Source organism: Phacochoerus africanus, chromosome 12 (genome assembly GCF_016906955.1).
Source record: "Phacochoerus africanus isolate WHEZ1 chromosome 12, ROS_Pafr_v1, whole genome shotgun sequence".
Taxonomy (NCBI): Eukaryota; Metazoa; Chordata; class Mammalia; order Artiodactyla; family Suidae; genus Phacochoerus; species Phacochoerus africanus.
The window spans coordinates 616,093-626,490 of record NC_062555.1 but is presented as its reverse complement, the minus strand read 5'-3'; the positions used below and the strand labels follow the sequence as shown (position 1 = coordinate 626,490).

The following is a 10,398-nucleotide window of genomic DNA, read 5'->3' as shown; positions in this document are numbered from 1 at the left end:
GGGGGAGATAGGGGCTGAAGCACAAAATAGGAATGCAATAGCATTTATTGTTTAGTAAAAGGTAAATATCCATAGAAAGACCCAAAGTAGTATCAGTGAGGTCTTGAGGAAATTTGGGACAGTGAACTTCTAGTCATGGTTTGGTATATTCTGATTATGTATATTACTTTACTAGGTCTCACATATAATATGTATGTGACTTTACAAATTATATACATTTTATAGAATTCCCTTCTTAAATTTTTTTCACTTAAATAGAAACTCATATAAAGCATAGCTTCCTCTGGGAAGTCTTCTCTATTTCCATATCCCCTCCCCCAGCTTGGCCACATCTGTAGTATGAAGAGGTTCTTGGCAAGGGGTTGAACCCAGGCCAAAACAATGATCTGAAAACAGCAGTAACAATACTGTGTTCTTAAACCACAGAGCCACAAGGGAACTCCTCTGTTTCCAGTATGATATCTCCTTAAACTGTGACTCTTAGCTTGTGTGAATATCTGTATAATGGCATTTATTACATGGGTCTGACATTGTCTGATCCCTTATATTATCACTGAGAATAGGGAACTATGCCTTAATCAGCTTGGTAATTACATTAATTATGACACATTGGGCACAAATAAATATGCCACAGAGATTCTTTTAATGGAATATATATAAACAAGCTTAAAGATTTTATGATGCATTTAAAATATTTCACCCTTGTTTTATAGATAAATTGCTTTGATTATGTGAAGTCACCTCCTGCACAGACTAGATGAAACAAAGGAAAAATGTGAATTCCTTTGTCCTCCTGGACTCACACAGAATCCAAAGGAGCAGGAAGTCCTTTATGTTATATTCTTAGTATTCTACAATTTTATATGGGGGAGCAAGTTGCTCATTGTTGTCACTATAACTGTCAGTAAGACCCTAAACTCACCTATTACTTTGTTCTTACTAGCTTATCATTTATAGATCCAATATAATCTTCTATTACCTCTAGATTGATTTCAGACCTAATCTCTGGGGACAATAATATAATATTTTTTTTTATTTTTTTGTTTTTCTAGGGCCACACCTCTGGCATATGGATGTTCCCAGGCTAGAAGTCAAATCAGAGCTGTAGCTGCTGGCCTAAGCCAGATCCTTAACCCACTGAGCAAGGCCAGGGATCAAACCCGCAACCTCATGGTTCCTAGTTGGAATCGTTAACCACTGAGCCACAACAGAAAATCCCAATAATATATCTTTTGATTCTTGCATGACCCCATTTGCTACAGAGCAACATTTTTGTGGATCAGAGATCTCCCTCCTGTTGGTGATGGCATGACCACTATGTTGCAATTTGTAAGCCCTTGCATTATTTGGTTATCATGAGAAAAATGGTATGTGTTGTATTACTGCTGCTGTCCTATATGGGAGGTTTTCTGCACTCAATTATTCAACTGAGAACTATTCATGGGCTTAGACATTGTGGCCCCAATTCCAGTGATCACTTTATGTGTAACACATTCCCTTTATTAAATTTATCTGCGAGTTCCCTTCATGGCTCAGTGGTTAATGAATTTGACTAGGAACTATGAGGTTGCAGATTCTATCCCTGACCTTGCTCAGTTAAGATGCAGCATTGCTGTGAGCTGTGGTGTAGGTCACAGATGTGGCTTGGATCTGGAGTTGCTGTGGCTCTGGCTTAGGCCAGCAGCTACAGCTCCAACTAGACCCCTAGCCTTGGAACCTCCATATGCGGCCCTGAAAAAGACAAAAAAGGCCAAAAAAAAAAACCTCATTTGTACTGACACACATGTCTTTGGCATCCTAGTGGTGGCCAATGGAAGACTGATGTGAATTGTGTTGTTTCTGCACTTACTCATTTCTTATGGAATTATCTTTCACTCTCTGCAAAACTGAGTCAGGCAGGCAGGCTGAAAGCCCTCCAGACCTGTGGTTCCCACATCACACTCTCTTCCTCTTTGTTACATGTATTTTCATGTATGCAAATCCCTTCCCCATGGATAAGTCATTGTGTGTCTTCTTCTTTGTTACACGTATTTTCATGTATGCAAAACCCTTCCCCATTGACAAATCATTGTGTGTGTTTTATACAATCCTTCCACCCTTGGTGAACCCATTAATTTACAGTCTAAGAAATTCTGAGTTGGGAGTTCCCATCATGGTCAGTGGTAAACAAATCCGACTAGGAACCATGAGGTTGTGTGTTTGATCCCTGGCCTTGCTCAGTGGGGTTAAGGATTCAGCATTGCCATGAGCTGTGTTTTAGGTCATAGATGTGTCTCAGATCCCACATTGCTGTGGCTCTGGCATAGGCTGGCAGCTACAGCTCTGATTTTATCCCTAGCCTGGGAACCTCCATATGCCATGGGAGCAGCCCAAGAAAATGGCACAAAAGACAATAAAAAAAAAAAAGATATTCTGGGTTGACTAATGTTATTTTTGGGGACATGGCTCAGATCATCAGTGTCAGAAAATGAGGCACATGAACACTGGGAGATCTTGACAAGGCTCTTTACTTTTTCAGAAGGGCATGTGTACTCAAAAAGCACACACAAAGAAGAAAAAGACCCTCCCTGTTTATCCCTAATGCAGATGATATACCTGTCCCCTTCCCATTGGTCAGGTCAGGGTGCCCATTCTTCTCAGTTGGCTAATTTGAGACAATTGTTGCTGGGAGAAGAGGGAAGATGGGGGGGGGGGGTTGCAGGAAGGCATTTCAACTGAAACTAGAGCAAAATGGAGTAGTAACCAAGATTTCCTTTGATAGAAAAGACATTATGTTAACTTATACAATTTCCCCTTTCATTTTTTTAATCAAATGTTCTTTTCTTCAAATTTTTTGAGCATGGTTTTGGCTCTCATATTCTATTGTGCCCATCAGGAGTATATTTTCTTGGTGGAGGGGGGGGTCCAGTTGCTTTGTTAGGGCAGATTCTATTAATTTTTGAATAAGTCTCCATGGCACAAGGAATTATACAATATGCAACTAAGACACAGACACTAACTACAGCAATTAGAGGGTTAAAGATAGAAGCTATTAGTCCCTTCCATTTTTTTTTTTCTTACCAATTTTCTAAAAGTTCTGTGAAGTGGTCATTAATATCAGAATTCTCTGAAAACTCATATGCTAAGGTTGTTAATCAGTGTAGGGCCTTAGTGATGGTGCTGTCTGGGGGGCAGTGTTGTTGGGAATGAAAGTACAGCCCTGGATATCAATAATTACACAGACTCCACCCTTTGCTGCCAGCATCATGTCTAAAGCAAGTATATTTTCCCCATGCCATTTGACTAGTAGGTCTTAGCTGTTTAGCTATTTTTAAATGGCATCTTTAGTGTAATTAATGAATCTTTGTTGATTGTAATAGATGCAGTTTATCTAATCAACATTTTTTTATGGTTTACCACCAAACGCGAGCAGATTCAAAACCAAGCAGCCACCTTATTTCTTACCTTAAATTTGTTTGGAACAGCTATTGAGTCAATATAGACCTGGAGGTCAAAGAACCCCCACCCCCCGGGGTGGGGAGATGTCTCATTTCCTCGGGATTGGCTGAGTTTGAGGTTGGGGCCTAATTCCAGGGTGAAAGGGATGGCCAATTGCACCAAAGTACAGGTGTCACTTTGATTTTCCACAAGGATGCCCATTAGTGGACTCCCACAATGCCACCAGACAGCTGCCCTGGGCACTTGGAACTAGGATTTATTGCAGGGGTGATGTAGGACCAGCTTTTGCTTGTACCTGGTCAGGTTTCCTCAGAAGTCACCTTTGCCTCTTGTTATTTTAGACATGAGGAGAAGTTGATGTTTTCATTCGGCCGCTGAACAGTTCTCAGGGGCTGACTGGCAGAACTTTTGACCTCAGGGAATAGCAGTGACAAAGTCCAACTGGACTCACTATTTCCAGCCATTTTGTCCTGAAAGAGGGCCATCACACACTCAAGGACCCTGTGGGTCTGACGTCCATCCCAGAGGAAAGGGACCACTTGGGCCTCTGTCTCCCTGTGGCACAAGCATAACAGCTGCCTTTGTGTAGTGTGTCCACAGAATATTTTATCTATTTCAACCCGGCATTTGTGTCCCTATTTGCTATTTTTATACTCATAGTCAGCCTTCCTCCAAAGGTGAGTTTTCTGTTTCCTTCAGTTAATAGGGCAGTGGTGGCTACCAACTGTATGTACTCAGCCATCCTCTGGTGACAGGGTCCAGGAGGCAGGAAAGGAAGGCCACCAGCTGGTGGCTTCCCCCATGCTTCTGTGTGAGGACCCCTAGAGCCATTCCCCAGCCCATTACAAATAATTGAAAAGGTTTTTAAAAAGGATGGTAGAGCCAGAAGAGGGGCACATGTCATTGCCTCTCTTAAATCCCTAAATTGTTGTACCTCCTCCTGGCTCCATGGTAAGTGATCAGGGTCTTCCTCTACAAGCTTGGAAATAGTCCTTTTATATTATGCCCTTTTTAGTCCCCTTGTTGTAGGTTTTAGGGCATCTGATTTTTATCCAAAAATAGATTACTGAGATAAACTTTAGAAACAAGCTTAGAATGTTCTTTTAGAAGCTCAGTTAAACTTTACAGCAATATAACATAATATCAAAGAACTATCTAGGAAGTAAGTCTTAGTGATACTGACCACAATTAAAAGAATGAGATTAACAGATGCAGCAGGTTTTCAAAGGAACATCTCTTTCTCTCTAAAATTACTCTCATTTTTATCAAATATTAACCAAACAAAGACTAATGTATTTGCCAATTAAGTTTGGTGTCAACAACCTTGGCCTGATGATTTACATGAATAAAATTGATCATATAGTGTTGTTTTTTGGCTTTGTTAGAACTTTATGAGCAATCATAGACTAAGCTTTTAAAAGGCACCTCAGAGCTAGGAAAGTCATGCCAAGTATTTGTCTTAAAGATTTTTATCTTAAAGATCTCAGTGAATTCCTTCCCTTTTAAAAATGCAGATACCCTGAGGTTTTTACAGGCTATGTATAAGGTAGCCTTCCTAATTATCTGATAAAGCTCTTGGGAACCTGAGAGTTTCCATTCTCTGAGGGTAAGTTAGAGAAGAGAGAAATGTTTAAGTTCTACTTACAAAGGTATACTTTACCAAATTGTTTGTTGGGGAGAATTTTTTTTTTATACCTGGAAAACACAGATTAAAAGTCAGTATTATTTTAAACAGGAACCATAAAATTATAACAATAGTCACCAGTTCATACAGTCCAATGTAACCAATGCTTTTTGTTTAACTGTTTATGAAATCATAAATATTTAGAAATTTTTAAAATATTTTTACTCAGCTCATTATTAAGGTCTGGAAGTCAGAAACTTGTATTTTCTTAAGTTCTTTACATAGATCTTCTGGAAAAGGAAACATTTTTGCAAAGGTATCAGAGTAAAGCCAATTACTACCAGTGATAAAAGATTTAAGGCACATTTTAAACCTGATCATTATGCAAATTGGCAATGAATCTTGGTAACTGTTGGGACATATAACAATTTGAACTAACTAGAAAAAAAAAGAATTATAACATAGTACCAGTTTATATACAATATCAGAAACTGTAAAAGTTCTAGAATATTTATATTTAAAAAATCTATTCCTCTATATAATCTGAGGCTTATCACTCATTTGATAATGCTCTCTATGTATTTTAACATTTCAAATAATTTTAGTTAATTTAATATTTTTCGAATGCCTCAAGTATCCCATGAAGCATTCTGAAGTTAGCTGAGTTAAAAGCACTTTAATTAGAATTTGAAAGTGTTATAAATTTTTTTTAATTTGGTCAGATAGAATCATAAGTCGCTGTGGATAATACTTTTGTCTTAACAAAAGTTATAAGAGACCTCAAAAGCAAATACAGTAGATCACTTAAAAGAACATTATATAGGAGTTCCCGTCGTGGCTCAGTGGTTAATGAATCCGACTAGGAACCATGAGGTTGCGGGTTCGGTCCCTGGCCTTGCTCAGCGGGTTAAAGAATCCGGTGTTGCCATGAGCTGTGGTGTAGGTCGAAGACGTGGCTCAGATCCCACGTTGCTGTGGCTGTGGTGTAGGCCATTGGCTACAGCTCCGATTCGACCCCTAGCCTGGGAACCTCCATGTGCCACAAGAGCAGCCCTAGAAAAGGCAAAAAAACAAAACAAAACAAACAAACAAAAATTATATAATCTGTTACTAAAGCAGCATTCCAAGGAAAATTTGTTTTCTCAACAAAGAAAACCCAAGTTCAAGGTTTGTACCAGCTTATTTTAAAATTAATTTGCTCAATTAAACTTATTTTGAACTTAGTCCTGATAATGTATAAACCTTCTCTCAATGTCTACTTTCCATATCTTCCAGCACTTTCTGTATCCATTAGTTTATCTCCTATTTTCCATTTAAAACAAACTAGAAGACAGACTTACTCTTCTTTTCCCTTGATGAAATAGAATTCCTTTCCTCATTCCTTCTCACATATAACTTCTATGTCTCTCTTAGTAAGTCCTCTGATGGTTTATCTTTCCAATCCTTTATTTATTTATTTATTTATTTATTTATTTATTTATTTATTTCCTTATTATTTTGTCTTTTGAGGGCTGCATCCATGGCATATGGAGGTTCCCACGCTAGGGTTCTAATCAGAACTGTAGCCACTGGCCTCCACCACAGCCACAGCAATGCCAGATGAGCCGTGTCTGTGACATAAACCACAGTTCATGGCAAGCCAGGATTCTTAACCCACTGAGTGAGGCCAGAGATCAAACCTGCAACCTCATGGTTTCTAGTCAGATTCATTTGCACTGCACCACAATGGGAACTCCTGACATTATTTTAACTCTCGCATAAATCTGGAATAAGGCCCTGCCATATATGTCCTTTGGTTTTGTTGAGGCAGTGGGATTTGATCCCATGGGCCAGGGCAGTGCACTTAAGCCTCTGGCCTAACCCTCCCATTCTAACTCTGCCAGCAGAGGCAGTGCACTGGCATCAGTGTGGGGCTCTGCACCCCTCCACCTCCCATGCTCCCACCAATCCTGTATTAACTCTGCAGGCAGAGGCAGTGTCCTTGCACCTGGGTGGTGGGCTCTCCATCCCTCCACCTCCCATGCTCCCCTGGAAGTGACAGCTGTAGCGGTTGTGGCTGGAGGGGTCCGGCACCATTTTGGGGATTTTAAGGTGGTGGCTGAGTGAAGGGGGTCCTATGGAGGGGAGGAGGTCCCAGAATATTCTTGGGTTTCCTCCTCATTTCCCTTTTGGTCCCATGCTCTGAGGGAAAATAAGACCACTGGTCCCTGCCACCAATGGAGAGCATATTAAGTTCCCTCCTGAGGCCCCAGTAACTTGTCCTGGACAAGCTGAATGAGCAGCTGACAGATTCCAATCCTCATTCCATCCAAATTTTGGCCAGAAGATGGATGGAGGGAGGTTAGGTGTCTGTGTCAAGATAGAACAACAATATTTAATAATTCTTCCCTTCTTTTTGTCCTTTGTCCATGAATTGTTGCCCAATATTTTAATATCAATTCCAGAGAACTGTCTGGAGGAATTTGGTCTCTTACTTCCCATTTCCCATGATCGTGTTCTGATCCTCTGATTTCGCCCAAAATCGCTGGTCTCACCTGAGACCTTCTGATGGTCATGCTCTGATTTTATGATTACACCCAAAATCACTGGTCTCACCTGAAACTGCCAGTCACACCCAAGAACCTTTGAGACTTACTGACCTCCATGCCCTACCATCAAGGAGGTACATGATCACACTCTCAACATTCCCTACCTTGATCCGTTAACAGAAATTGCCTGGTTGTCCTGTATTGTAAAGAATCCTCCACAGGTTTGAAGTTCACAGGCATGGACTTCTCAATTTAGGGCCACTATAACAGGCCATGGGATGCATCTCCCCTCCTCCAGAATCTGCACTTCAGTAGACGCCAAATCCTGGATGAGCCCCCAAATTCCAGATGAGCCCCCAAATTTTGGGGGGGGGACATGGCTTGGATTGTCAGCGTTGGAAAATGAGACCACATGAACACAAGATCTTGACAAGTCTCTTTACTTCTGCAGAACAGCACAGGTACTCAGTGCACACAATGAAGAAAAGACCCTCTCTATTTGTCCCTAATGCAGGTGATGTACCTGTCCCCTTCCCACTTGTCAGGTCAGGGTCTACATTTTTTTGTTGGCTAATTCAAGACAAATTGTTGATGGGAGAAGAGGGAAAGAGGAGGGGGGTCACAGGAAGGCGTTTCAGCTGAAACTGGAACAAAATGGAGTTACCAAGATTCCTTTGATAGAAAAAGACATTAGGTTACTTTCCACACTATGAAGAAGCTCTGTAGAAAAACATATCCTATCAGGTAGTAAGTAAGTACATTATCCATTATGAGATAGTAAATTAGATATTCAGTAAATCTTGGACTGTAAAAGTCTTTACAAATATGAGGTAAGACTTCCTTTTCTTTAAAATATTTGTGATAATTACAATTTAAAAAGAATTATAGGTTTGTGCTACTAATAGTAATTTCCCTGTTATAATGTACAATTTATAATGTCTGGTTTATCACTGCACCTTTTTGTTTTGTTCTTGCTGCTCTGTGACATATGGAGTTCTGGAGCCAGGGATCAGATACAAACACTGTTGCCCACCTAAGATACACATGACAGAAAGCTGGATCCATAATACACTGTGTTAGGCCAGGGACTGAACCTATGTCCAGTGCTCCCAAGATGTGTGGATCCCTTTGTACCTCACCAGGAACTCCTCACTACACCTTTTTTAATGATATGCATTTAAATTAGGGAGGTCAATAGATAACATGTAATTTATTAGTTGATGAAATTTTTACAGAGTTACACTAATCACTAATTTTTACTCAATTCTGATTTCCTTTTAATACTTTCTATTTCTGATTTTTTTTTTTTTGTATTTTAGCCTTTTCTAGGGCCACTCCCAAGGCATATAGAGTTTCCCAGGCTAGGGGTCCAATCAGAGCTGTAGCCACCAGCCTATGCCAGAGCCACAGCAATACAGGATCTGAGCCACATCTGCAACCTACTGACACCTCATGGAAATGCCAGATCGTTAACCCACTGAACAAGGCCAGCGATTGAACCTGCAACCTCATGGTTCCTAGTCAGATTCAATAACCACTGAGCCATGATGGGAACTCATGTTTGTTATTTTTTATTTGTCTTTTAGGGCCAGACCCATGGTATATTGAAACTCCCAGGCTATGGTTTGAATTGGAGCTGTAGCTGCTGGGCTATTCCGCAGCCACAGCAATGTGAGATCTGAGGAATATCTGTGACCTACATGGCAGCTCAGGCAACACTGGATTCTTAACACACTGAGCAAGGCCAGGGGTTGAACACCAGTCCTAATGGATACCTAGTCAGTTTTGTTACTGCTGAGCCGATGGGAACGCCTCTAAATTTATTTTATTTTAGGCATGTTCTTATGTTTTATCTTCATTCATTTTATTGTAACAGTTAATATATTTAATACTATGTAGATTATATATTTTGTTCACTTTACTTGCATTAGATATGATATTTTGACTATAATATTTAGTTTTTAAAATAAAATGTTGAAAGTATAATTGAACTTATGCAAACTGCAATATTGTAGAATAAATATCCTACCCATCTCCTACCAGGCTCTCCCATTTCTTCTGGAGGCAGTCACTCTAGTTTGCTTCCAAATTTTTTTAAGTAATAACCTTTTCAATAATAAGTATACTTTCATGGAGATATTTGCCTTTATGACTTCATTTTTTGCATTTTACTTCTCAGCCTCCTGAACATCTTTATGTGCCAGGCTATATAGACCTAACTCGTTCTGTTTTCTCATATTGCTTAACTTTTCAACAAAAATATATTAAAATTGATGTATTAAATCTTCTTCATGTTGTCCTCAGTCTATTTCTATGAGAAATAATTCTGCAAGGAAATCTGGAAAATTTCTCAGTGTGAGTTGCTAGAAGTGGAATTGTTGAGTCAATTGGTGTACATATTGAAATTGTCCATGTTCATAGCATTGCCAAATTGCCACTCATCAGCCTGGCCAAACTTACTACTTCCCCTACGTCTGAAGAGTCCAAACAGTTTTTGACTACATTCTGAACAACACATGATTGATGAATTTTTATGATTTATGAAGTTTTAATTAAAAAAATATTTCATATGTTATTTTAACTACAAATAAAAAATATAGTTGAACTTTGCCATCTACCTACATGTTTAAAATGATATGTATTCCTTTTTCATGAATTATCTATTAAAAATTTATTTATACATTTAATCATTGATCTTTTTCTATACAGATTTTTATGATTTAATTATTTAATAAATGAATTATCTCATTGACCTTGTGTGTATAATTGTTAGTTTTCTAGATTGTGATTTGTTTTCCTTATTTTTTA

General features: G+C 39.2%; 1 pseudogene; it reads left to right on the top strand.

The window, feature by feature from the left end:
* Window positions 1–757: 757 nt before the first annotated feature.
* On the top strand, window positions 758–4,263 carry LOC125112954 (putative olfactory receptor 4A4; annotated as a pseudogene).
* The last annotated feature ends 6,135 nt before the right edge of the window (window positions 4,264–10,398 follow it).